Source organism: Adiantum capillus-veneris, chromosome 2 (genome assembly GCF_014529385.1).
Source record: "Adiantum capillus-veneris isolate H3 chromosome 2, ASM1452938v2, whole genome shotgun sequence".
NCBI lineage: Eukaryota > Viridiplantae > Streptophyta > Polypodiopsida > Polypodiales > Pteridaceae > Adiantum > Adiantum capillus-veneris.
Window position 1 is genome coordinate 181,401,977 of NC_140932.1, and position 13,561 is coordinate 181,415,537.

General features: G+C 39.3%; 1 pseudogene; it reads left to right on the top strand.

Annotated features, from left to right (window-relative positions):
* The window catches only part of LOC147464196 (pentatricopeptide repeat-containing protein At5g27110-like), a 33,910-nt pseudogene extending 21,065 nt beyond the window's left edge, over positions 1-12,845 (top strand).
* Positions 12,846-13,561: the final 716 nt, after the last annotated feature.

Consider the following 13,561-nt stretch of genomic DNA (forward strand, 5'->3'; position numbering starts at 1 on the left):
ATCATGGGATGATTTACAAGGGAGAGAAGGGCTCTATTTATAGGTTTTAGAAGCCCCGATTAGGATTAGGCCTAATCAAGTTTATTTGAAGGAATAAAAGATTATGCTTTTTTTTTTTTTTAATGAGGGTAGGTCTCTCTTGTCCTTTGAGTCACATGGATGTGGGCTCAAGGGAAGAAAATTATTGAGTATGATAGAAGAGAATTGAGTGAATAATTTGGGAGTGCCTACTCTAGTAGAGGGTGCATTTTACAATAAGGTTAGTGGTTAGTGGTTAGTAGTTAGTAATTATTACTAAAAAATATTTACAAAATCATTCACCAAATGGTGAGATATATGATGAGAAAAGTTAGAGAAGGGATGAGCTTGTAAAGAGAGGTTGAAGCTTTGGAGAAGTTGACATTCACCTCTTTACAGCACCGGAAGAAGAAGCAGTCAGCATGGCGAAGCAGCGCGTGTCGATGAAGCTATGTTATTTCAAACCTTGGAAAATTCATGATAAAAGCCTTCATTTGCAGAGGTTATCCTTGGATTTTTGCTGATTTTTTGAAGTTCTTTACAAAGCTGAAGAGAGTATGGTAATATGGACATATATGTAGAGAGAAAGGGGGACACATAGGGTGTAGAAATGGAGGATGAAGGCTATGAAGGTGTGAAAGATGTGGCAATGGTGAAGAGGGTGAAGTAGTACATGGGAGTTGCAGGTTTGGGAGTGGGAAGAAGAGGGAGGAGTGTGTGTGAAAGAGGAAAATGATAAAGTGGAAGAGGGAGTGTGGCTGCATAGCATGGGCAAACTGGGGTCCACCAATAAAATCATAGCTCACAGCTCGTAGCTCAAAAACACATGAAAAAATTTGAGGTGAAAGTTCAGCTCACGAGCTACAACTTTTGTTTGTATCACCTTTTCAAATTCGGGGAGCATGTGATCTTTAAATATTCAGCAAAACCGACTCTTTTTTCACTGCACAAGGTCCTTGTGAGGTCCTTCTTTGGATGATTCTTTTGAATACCTCCAAGAGTGAGCTCCCATGGTGCATGCATGCATTCCACATACCCTTGACCTTATTTGGTAGGTCTATAATTGAAGATATTATTGAGATCATGATATAAGTGAATAGTACAACTAAGAAAATCAAACATTGAGGGGTCTAAAAAAATATGTACATGTCAAATATAAATAATATAGGTGGAAAAAATATAAAGGGGTCAAAATAAATCTCTCTCATTATAAGTCTACCATAAAAAGATGAATATTTTTTGTGTTCTAATTTATAAGAGTAAAAGAGAATAGATGTGGGAAGGAAAAATCACAATAGTGAAAAAATATACACATAAATAAAACTAGGTTTTTTGGATTTTTGTTGGGATGGAGTTATAGCTTGCATGAGATTATTTTTATATGGAATAAAAAGTATGAAAAATGGTAAGAAAAAATATGGTAATGGTGAGTCAATGTACATAGCATAAATAACACACCATAGGTAGAAATATTTAAATAAATACCAAAATAATTATGAAAAATCCTTTTATTTAGGCCCTATATACAATGAAATATTTACACACAAATGGGCCATAATATACTTATATTTTTTATTTTTTATTTTTTTTGGCTCAACTTGCCTAGTGACTAGCTAGCTGAGGGTTTTTAAGAAGATATGGGAAAAGTCCCCTAACTCACACACACCTATATACAATGAAATGGTAGGGATAGCCATGATGTTTGGATGATTTTGGTAGGGTGGGTTAACTCACTATGGCAATTATGGAGAGCCAAAAAACGGCTATCACTCGTTGGGTTAGATTGAAGTCCCAAACCTTAGTCACTTCACTTGAGCTGAAAAGTGGACCTCAGTCCTTTCTTTAGTTTGAGTTGCAAGTATATCCATCATTCCTATTAGGCTCTCTTGATATGTTAAAGAAGTTTTTGGAAATGAGGGGATCTCAGATGAGTGTGGTGTTCAAAAACACCAAGGTAATGTATTAAAAACATAATAGTCATTGACAAGTCCACATTGTTATCTGAGTATCCGTTATAGATTGTAGTGACTATTTTATCAAACAATAGTTGGAATTTAAGGGATCTCAAATGAGTCTGCTGTAACGCTAGTATAAAAATCAGTACTCCAATCTTTTCTTTAAAATGGGACTTTTAAGCTCAGTTTCAACTACATTCCAATTATACAAAAGGTAAAAAATCACCTTGAATAGATAGTCAAGAGGCTCACTCAATACATCATGCCTTGCACCTTCAATTATCAATTATCTTCTTCAAATGGTAAAGTTTCAAAGGAGTTTACAATATCCCTAGTTGTTTGGTCCACTATACATTGCACTATCACTATTGTTTTCTAGCCCATGCAAGGTGCTCAAACTTAAAGTTCATTTCCCCTACCTACTTAAAATGTTTATGCTAGCCTAATAGAGCCTACAACCCACCTTTTTGCCTAGAATTATCAAGGGTATATACACATTAGGCTTGCTCTTATGTTCAAGCCTCAATTCAAAACGCATGGCTAACAAAACCTACAACTTCAGTTTTTGATTGTTAGTAGCATGTGCATGGATTGGTAGAGTTTAATTCAAACCACACTTCCTAGTGATTGTCCAACCAATGCAAGATGCTTGAAACTATAGTTTTTATTCCTTTCCTACTTTAAAATTCATGTTAGTTAAGGAATGCTATAACCTACCTTTTGTTTTAAAAGTAGCAAGCATGTGTGAGGCTTGGCCTTAAGTTCAAGCCTCACTTGAAAGTGCACCACTAAGAGAGCCTATAAAATGGGTCTTAATTTTCTAATAGCATGTGCATGCACTGGTCAAGTTGAATCTTAAGTTCAACTCACACTTACAAGTGCTTGTCAGCCCATACAAGATGCTTGAACTTAAAGTCCACTTGCCCTTGACTTGAATCTTTTTACTAGTTTAGGATAGCCCATAACCCACTTTTTACTTAGAACTATCAAGCACATTAGACTTGAGGCCTTACTTTGAAGCCTCGCTTGAAAATAAAAAACTAAGGGAACGTACAAGATGGGGGGGGGGGGGGGGGGGGGGGTTAGATTGTTGGTAGCTAGCATGGACAAGTCAAGTGCAACCTTAGATTCAAGTATGTGTAAACATGAGGCTCGACCTTCAGTTTGAGCCTCTGATTCAAGAGACACTTGAAAGTGCTAATTCAAACCATGCAAGATTCTCAAACATAAAGTACACTCTCACTTGATTTTTAAATCGCTTTACCTTTTTGCGTAGTACAGCAAGCATGTGTAGAGTGGGGAGATCGACCTTAACTTTGAGCCTCTCTTGAAAATGCACAAGTGAGGGAGCCTACAAGATGATGGGTCTAAGAATGTTGGTTTCTAGCATAGAAAGGTTAATTGTAACCTTATATTCAAGCCACACTTAGTAGCTGCATCTCCAATCCATTCAAGAGGCTCAAATTTAAACTCCACTTTTTCAGGCCTATTTGACAATTGTATGTTTTTTTTAGCATACCACAGTAACCCATGTTTTTTTATAGGAGTAGCAAGCATGTACACCTAAGGCTCTACTTTAAATTCAAGCCTCACTTGGATAAGGGAGCCTAAAACATGGGACTAAGATTCTCAAGTTGCTATTATGGACACATCAGTTTTAACTTGAGATTCAAGCCACACTTGTAATTATTTGTCCAGCCCATGCAAGAGTCTTGAAATTAAAGTTCACTATTGCTAACCTACTTAAAAAACATTAAATGATGATTTAGGGCAACCTATAATCCGTCTTTTTTCTTAGGATAGCAAGAATGTGTACGCCTGAGGCTCAACCATAAGTTTGAGCCTCACTCGGAGGCACACAAATAAGATTGCCTAAAACATGGGTCTAAAATTCTAGATACCTAGCATGGACTCATTAAGTTTAACCTTAGATTCAAGTCACACTTGTACTTACTTGTTCAACCCATGTAGGATGTGTGAACTTAAAGGTGACTATCTCTTACTGGCTTAAAGATTTTATGCTAGTTTTCGACAACCTACAACCCACAACTTGGCTTAGAAGTCTAAGCAACATATGTATACCTGAGGCTCGACCTTAAGTCTCAACTTAACCTGAAAGAGCACAACTAAGGGAGTCTAAAAGAATGGATCTCTTAGCCCATAACCTTTGTTTTGTCTTAGAATTTCAAGCATATGTTACCTGAGGCTTGACCTTAATCTCAAGACTCACTTGGAATTACACAAGTATTAAGGGAGCCTGAAAGATGGGTGTAAGATTCTAGGTAACTAGCATATGTTACATGAGGCCTAACCTTAAGCTCAAGCCTCACTCGGAATTTCACAAGTACTAAGGGAGACTGAAAGATGGGTGTAAGATTCTAGGTAACTAGCATGGACTTGTCAAGTGTAGCCTCAGATTCAAATCAACCCACCTTTTTCCTAGAAATCATGTGTATGCCTAAGGATCAATCTTAAGTTTGGGCCTCACCTATAGGTGCACAACTAAGACATCTTTTACAAGATGGGTCTTGGATTGTTGGTATTTGACATGAACTGGTCAATTTTAAACTAGAATCCAATGACTCTTGCACGTGGTTTCTCAACCCATCAAGAGGCTCAAACTTAAAGTCCACTTTACCTTGCTAACTTAGAAACTTTATGCTAGTTTAAGATGGCCCCTATAACTTACTCTTTTGCCTAGTATTAGCAAGTATTTTTTCACTTCAGTCTCGGCCTTCAGTTTGAGACTCACTTGGAAGTCCACCACTAATAGAGGTCCTACAAGATAGGTCTTAAATTGTTGGTATCTAGCATGGGGGGCTGGTGAAGTTTAAACTAGATTCTCGCCACACTTGGGAGTGACTCCCTAACCCATGTAAAAGGCTCAAACTTAAAGCCCACTAACCTTGCTTGCTTGAAATATTTAAGCTAGTTTTAGACAGCCTATACCTCAACTAAGAAGAGAGCTTATAAGTGGGTTTTAAGGGTTTTGGTAGCTAGGAAGATTAAGTCAATTTCAACTTTAAACTCAAGTCACTCACTTTTAAAACTGCTTCCCAACGTAAGCAAGAGGCTTGCACTTATGTTCAAGCCTCCCTTGCCATCTTCAAAATTCTATGTCATTTCAAGACAACTACCCCTGTGCATAGAACTAGCAAGATTTGTACATGAGACTCTAGCTTATGTTATAGTATCCTTTTCCCATGCATGCTTCTCTCAAAATAGTACCAAGCCCTATCCATGCATGTTCACTAGGCTTGCATTTGCAAGTGAGGCTCCAACTTAAGTTCAAGCCTCCTTTGCTCATTTGAAAAAATCTATGGTGGTTAAGCAGTAGGTATTTTCCACCATTGTATCAAGCCATATCCATGCATACTGGAAGTGCAGAATGCCTACAAGTTGAGATGTAGCATGTACAAGTCAAGTTCTACCCTAAATTTAAAGCACTCTTGAAACTACTTTCCCAACTTATGCAAGAGGTTGAAGCTTAAGTTTGATCCTCCCTTGCTATCTTACAGATTCTATCGTAGATCAGGAGAGGCTAAAGTAACAAGCCATATCCATGCATGCTTACTAAGGTAGCATTTGCAAGTGAGGCTCCAACTTAATTTTGAGTCTCCTTTACTCACTTGAAAACATCTATGCTTGTTTACCAAGCTATTATCCACCATTGTATCAATCCACACACATGCATAGTGTGTGGAAGTGTGTACACCTATGAATTCCTACAAGTTTAGAGCTAGCATGTAAAAGTCAAGTTCTACCCTAAGTCTAAAGCACTCTTGACAGTACTTTCTCAACTTATGTAAGAGGATCAAGCTTAAGTTCTCGATCCTCCCTTTCTATTTCAAATGCTAGATTAGGTAAGGCTATAGTAACAAGACATATCCATGCATGTTTACTAGGCTAGCATTTGCAAGTGAGGATCCAGCTTGAAACATCTATGATGGTTTAGGACAAAAGCTATTATCCACCATTGTATCAAGCCATACGCATGTATAGTGTGTGGAAGTGCACACCTATCATGAATGCCTACAAGTGAGAGAAAGCATGTACAACTCAAGTTATACCCTAAATTTAAAACTCTCTAGAAACTAATTTCCGAACTTATGCAAGACCTGTTGTCGAGAAATTTGCGGTCTTGACAGGAAAGCACCGGGCTTATAACTGTGAGAGTTTGTGAGAGAACTCCAAAAAAACTATATGAAGGAGTTAAACCATAGATGCCATGAAGACTAGGGTTTGGAAGGAAGTGCAATCAAAGAAATCCCACTTTTTCTCTCTTGCACTCACACACACAAAGAAAGAACACAAAAGAGAGTGTAAAAACAACACAAAGATGAAAACATCAAGGCTACAGTCATCTCGTATCATGGATAATATGAAAGGGTGTATAGATGAGTCAATGGTATTCAATCTTGGCTGACCAAATAGGCTACGAATTGTTCTTTGGAATTGTAGTTTTGTGCTTACTATAATATATATATTTTGCCTAGTGATTGGGATTAATTGTGTGTACAAATCCTCTTGGTTCATAGCAAGATAACTACGCTTACGTCAAAAGAAAAGTTATAGTCTATGAGAGGTAGTATAATGGGATCCAGTGATAGAAGTATTTCATTGAGCCTTTCTGGGCCAAAGAGAAACACTATACGTTGTTGAAAGTGTATTTTACAGCTAATCCATACATAAATTCTAATAGATCGTACATAGTGAAAGCGCTAGAAATTATCATCATGTGGATTATTCATCTAGGATAACTCTAGTATGTGTAAAATGTAGATATGAGAGAAGAGAAGGGAAGAGAAGAGAAGAGAGTTTCCCTCCCAAGCCCTATTCTTGCCCGTAGGCAATAAGGATACTGCGGGGAGAGATGTACCTCTAGCACGGAGAACCTAAAATTTGTAGAGAGGATGAATTACTAAGAATGAGAGAGATAGGTTTGGTTAACGAGATGAGATTAGATATATATATATGTTGGATTAGAGACGAAAAAGAAAACAACAAGAAATCAAGAAAACATCAATGTAGAACACATCTTACTTGACAAACCCTTCGACACCATTATTGATGGAGAGAGAAGAAGAGGAGAGAACTCCACTTTGATTGATACGCCAAGTCGAAGACCTTATTTGATTAGAGTTGATCTTCCATGGATAGCATGCAAGAATGGCTAGTCTTCCTCTAGGAGAAAGTGTACGCTTAGGATTTTGTTAATGGCTAAGTACAATTTGGCGTTACTACTCACTCCCTCATGGATTCCTCTCATCAATGGGTTGAATGCTTGAGTTCTTTTCAAGGAAGAAGAGGTTTCCTTCTATAGGTGAAGGGAACCCCCAAGGTTTACACAAGAAGAGAAGAGCCAGTGTGAACAGAAATTGGAAAAGTTGGAAATGAGTTGTCCCTATATGACGTGGGTAGACTGGGGTCCAGTATTTTGATCATATCTCCTTAACCCTGGCTTCAAATAAAAAAGTAAAAATATGGGCAAAAACTTCAGCTCATTATCTACGATTTTCATTTAAAATTTTTTTTCCAATTCGGATTGGAGCCGTGTGTAAAAAAATCATCAAAATAGGGTCCATTTCTGGCAGCAAAAGTCTTCTTGTGGTCCCCTTAGCCTAGAATTTCATTTGATTCCAAAGGACACCTCATGCCGTATGAAAGCATGACATTGCTCCTTGACAAAATTTTGTAATCATGCTTACAATAATGCATTAAAATAAGTGTATCTTTGAAATCATGCCACCTAGTGTCCCACTAGGATTTGATTCCATCCTAGTAGCTATTTAAAAAGAAATATTAAAAAATATGAAAAATACATAGAATATATATATTGGAGTTTACCCTAGATATAGGATCTAGCTAGGGTGTGAGATGATAATGAGATAGTAGAAATAAAGAATCAATGCTTTTTGCCCCAAGTTAAAGAGGCGGAGCTATTGACACTTTTCCCATAGTATTTTATGATGGTAAAGTAAGAATAGGTTACCCTTGAGAAAAATAATAGGATGAGATAGAAGGCTTATTATTATACTTAAATATACATGTGTACATTATAGGAAAGATAATTATGTATCTAAAAAATTACAAGATAGATCTTGTAGCATGCGTTCCCACTATGTACGTGTCACAACACGATATCCACCCCCTCTAAACCTGCACGTCCTCCGGTATGTGCCACATTATTTTTTTGTAAGATCAGACCTCTTGTACATCTTCCTTTCTTTCTTCTTCAATGGATGATTCCAAAGATTCATCTTCACATGTGTTTTGCTATTCCTCCTCATCAACATTTTCTAGATCATTGTCAGTTCTTCTCTTAAACATTTTGATCCTTTTTCCTGCAGTGGGAATCTTTACTTCTGTACCATCTAGTTCAGAAAAGCTGTAAGTAGAATTTTCATGCACATGCTTTACAACATATGGTCCAAACCATCTTTTTGAGAACTTACGCATGACTGTGTACTGGTTATCAAGGCTACTATCATATACTAAAACCCAGTCACCTTTGTCAATTACTTTGCCTGTAAGCCGATGTCTCTTATCAAAGTAGTCCTTGTTTTTCAGCCTTGCATTTTTGAGTCGTTCTTTTGCAGCCTCAATGTCTCCAGGTCTTCTCTCTAGTTGCCTTATGCTCAATGCAAGGAGATCTTCCCTGCTAAGCCCCTCTTGCCAAGGTAGTACATTCCATGTGGGAATTGTATCTTCAATCGGCATCAATGGCTTTTGACCATACATTATCTCCGCAGGCATGTAGCCATTTACTGAGCTATGTGTTGTACGATCAAACCATAAAGCATATGGTAACAGTTTTGGCCACTCACCAACTCTTCCTTCGCAAGCCTTGGCCAAAGCTTTGATAATAGGAGGATGCCCTCTTTCACTTTTTCCATTGCCTTCAGGGTTGTAAGCTGTGGTAAGAGAAAGCTTGATTCCTAATGTGGAAAAGAACTCCCTTGCTTCTTCAACATCCATTTCACCTCTATCTGCAGTGATCTTTCCCACACAACCATAACGGCAAATCACCTCATCAAGAAGGAATTTGCACACAGCTTCTGTGGTTTTAGCTCTTAATGCTCTTCCTTCAACCTGATTAGTTAGGTCCTCTTGTGCAAGAACCAAGTATCTCATCTGCCAGAGTCCTAGAGGCATTGTGACTAGATCCACAACCCATTTATAGTGCATGGCTAGTGGATATGTAGGGTGCAATCCATCATGATTTCGGACATTTGAATACATTTGACAACTTACGCACGACTCTACAAATTGAGATACATCTTTATACATACTCTTCCACCAGTATTTTTCTTTCAACTTAGAGAAGGTTTCCCACACACCCCTGTGTCCAGCCCATAGACTCTCATGAAATTCTTGCATGAGCTTTACTTGAGTCTCTCTTTTACATATAACCCATTGTGGTGTAGCACCCTTTTGTTTAGGATGCTTCCACAAGTAACCATCCTTTAAAAAGTACCCATATGCTTTCCTGCGTATCCTCTTGAATTCTTGTTCAGACCAATCATCCTGTTTTGTTAGAGTACTCAAGTAGCTTCCAATAGAAATCCAATCACCTTCATAAAGATCTTTCAAGAACAATTCAAGTGAATTATTCATGTAGACATTGTTACCTTTGACATGAGAGATAGAATATAACTTTCTGCCTACATCATCTCCCTCGTCAATCATTTGTGACTCATCTTCATACCTTGCCCTTGATAGCATATCTGCCACTATATTGTCTTTACCTGCAATGTGCTTAAACTCGGGATTTAAGGACTCAATGTAGGAAATCCACCGCAACATAGCAATGTCTGGCGTTGAGCAGCTTGTAATCATCCAAGAAGTGGTAGACATCTGTTTTACAACCACACATGCACCAATTAGGTACTCTCTCCCACTTTTCAAGGCTGTAACCATACCCCATAACTCTCTCTTTATATGTGTATAGTTTCTTTGGCGATCACTTAGTACCTTTGCTCCAAATCTTACCACATACATGTGTCCTTCTTTGTCATCTTGCCCTATTGCCCATCCAATCCCTGTAGGACTGGTTTCTACTGTCACAATTACTGGCCTTTGACACTCATAGTCTACCTTTCTCAAAGTCGTGATGACTGGAGAAAATCCTTTAGCTTTTTCATGGATTTTACATGTGCTTCTTTCCATTTAAACTTTTGATTCTTTCTAAGCAGCTGATCAGCTACATGTGCATAATGTGGAATCCAAATAACATAGAAGACACATGCTCCCAGAAACCTTCTAACCTCAGTGATTCTAGTGCATGTTTCTTTCATTCTTTGGATGGCATCTACCTTTGTTGGACAAGGTTTCCTACCATATGGCCTGCACATGTTCCCCACAATGAGCACTTTATTGACACCAAACATAGACTTTTTCCCTGACAATGTAAGATACACTTCTTCCAACCTAGACAAAATTTTATCACAATCATTTTATGTGATTTACCACAAACTTGCGACATCCCTTGAGATCCAAAGCTTCATCTTTGTCACTTTCTTCACATCCTTTGATAGGCAAATCATCAATGAAAGGCATTGTGATTTGAGGAATAAAGTCACGTAAGACCTTATTCATCTCATTCATCATATGTGCAACCATGTTGGTTGCTCCCTGTGGCAAGGTACATATCCTTACCAAACCCAAAGGTGTCTCATGGTTGTCAAGTCTCTGCTTTCGATTGCAAGCTGAAATTGATCATACCCTGAGTAGAGATCCCCAATTGAGTAGATTGCCCTCACTGCAAAGGACTCTGCAAACTCATCCACAATTGGACATGTACCTACATTTCTAATTGTCACCTTGTTCATGGTTGCATATCTTGGATTAAGCGTAGAGAACCATTATTCTTTGGAACTGTGAACCACCTGTTTGAGTATGGAGCACAAGAAGGCTCCAAGATTCCCATTTTGATTTTTCATTCAGTAGCTCTACTAACTTTGGCAAATGAGCCTTGGGAAGAATAGGCCGCAGATTCCAAGGCACATGAGGTATTGTGAAAATTACCATAGGAGCTACAATAGAAGGATCAACACATCCTATCTCATGTGGCTCAAATGCAAAGCCTTACCATGCTTTGAAAGCATTTTTTGAGCACTTTGTCTCCTCCTGTGTTAGAAAATCCTCGCGACCAATTGCAACTTTTGGAAAAAAAAGACTCCTTCGTTATGCCCGTTGTATTCAATTTGTCGACTTGCCCACGGACAAAGCTACACTGTCTTCCCTCGTTCGCAAGTGTGGGAGACGATGTTGCTCTGGCACAGGGGGAAGCACATCCATAGCCACATCGTGAACAACAGTTCTCTCGCAAAGGACACATTGCTTGGAAACCTCCGTGTACAAATGTACAGTTTATGTAACGCTTTGACGATGCATGGATGTGTTTACAAGCATCCAGCAGATGAATGTATATTCTTGGACTCTAATTCTCGGATCTTGTATACAGCACAGGAAGGGAAAGCTTGCTCTTGAGCTTTTCCATCAAATGAGAACAGGAGGAGCAATTCCTGATAAAGTAACTTATGTCACTGCCCTTGGTGCTTGTGCAAGTAAGTGCACACTATCACAAGGCCAAATTATCCATGCCGAGGTCATAGGGTATGGGTTCGAGATGGATGTGTTGTTGGAATGCTCTATCAAGCATGTATGGAGGTGTGATGCGTTGGATGCTGCCTGCTTAATGTTTCATAGAATGCCCACCTGCAATGTAGTCTCTTGGAAATGCCATTTGCACAGCATGTGTTCAGAATGGTAAAAGAAAAAGAGCATTGGAAATTTTCCACCATATGCTTCGGAATGGGATTTGCCTAGCAACTTCAGCTTTCTAAGTGCGCTCTTCAAGCTTGCAGCACATTGCTGGAAGCTCAAACTATATATGATTGCATCCGTCGGTTTGGATTTGAGTCGGATGTTGTTGTTTCTACAGCACTTGTTGCTACGGTATGGAAGATTGGGCAGGTTGGATGATGCGCGGAAAGTGTTTGAAAGCATGAAGAACGAGACTGCTGTGTCATGGAGTGCAATGATTGCCAGCCTATGCACAGAATGGCCAAGGAAAGAAGCGCTTCAACTGTTTCATAAGATGGAATCATGCGGAGGTCTCCTTCTGAGACCATATTTACTTCTGTTCTCTCTGCTTGCGCCTTTGAGGCAGCTTTAGGACGAAGGGAGAGCTTATTCATTGCAGCGGTGTGTGTCTCGCAATGGATGATGGCCTCCTTTTTGTCAATGCCCTTATTGACATGTATGCAAACTGCGGCCAGCTTGGAAACTGCTCAACATATATTTGATAAGATGTGTAAGAGGGATGTAAGCTCATGGAATATAATGGACTGGAGCACATGCATTGTATGGAAATGCAAACAATGCTTTAGCAATTTTCCAAGAGATGCTACAAGATGGTGTGACACCTGACAGATTCACTTTCAATAACATTCTATCAGGTTGTAGTCACGCCGGCCTCATAAATGAGGCTCACTTCTAGATTTCTCTCTATGCAACAAGTATTTGGCGTTACTCAAATGGTGGAGCATTTTAACGCATTATTGATATGCTAGCCAGAGCAGGAAGGCTCGATGAAAGTGAGCACATTATCAATCATATGCCAGTGGAGTCTATATATACGTCATGGATGCCCTTACTATGTGGATGCAAATTGCATAATGATAGTCAGCGTGCACATCAAGTCTCAAGATCTCTTTTTGCTTTGGAGAAGGACATTTCTGGCCCTTATGTTGTCTTATCTCATTCTTTGCAAATGCTGAGTGGCTAGGTGCACTGAAGAAGTCCTTTTACATGAGCTGGCTATTTTTTGGCTTGCCAAATAAAGGACAAGGTAGGAGGGCTGAAATCTTGTATCCAAGTCCAAAATGATGATGACTTTTTCAATGTGAGTTGCTTTCTCAACTCAAAAGCGAACCTTTGTGGCCCTCTTACTGGTTGGGACAGTTCCCATGACCTACACCACTTGCTGAAGATCAGCCCCAAAGGTCATATCTTTGTGGTGGATAATGATCGCCCAATGCACCTGCTCAATGTTAGTGACCTCACCGCCAAGTCACAGTTCTGTTAGTCTTGAGAAGACAAGGCAGAGAGCTGATATTCCGCCTCCTTTTCCTCCTACATCATTCACCTTATCATGTTCGCTCTCTGTAATCTCAAGACCATCTTGCTACCAACTTGGCGTCCTACGAGTTGGTTGGGAAGGACATACCTCTATACACTACAACACGTCGCGCAAATACCGGTGCCTGTACCGATGGAAATTAAACAAGTTTTAAAAACCCGGGCGTTGTATGCCCATCGATACCGTCACGTTGGTACATACGTCCGTCTACAGGGCGTCAGTATACGTGCTGGAATGAAATACATGTACCGACATCCATATCGACGCTCATTCCAAGGCCCATACCGATGCAAAAACCTCAAAGAAAATTTGAGTCGAAAGGATTGGCATTTGGTGTTACATGTACTGGAGCACCAAAACCAGCCCTCTCTACTCAAAGGAGAGAGTGCAAAAGCAACCGCCCTCCACTTTCGTTTTGCCTGAAAGTCCATAGATATGTGAG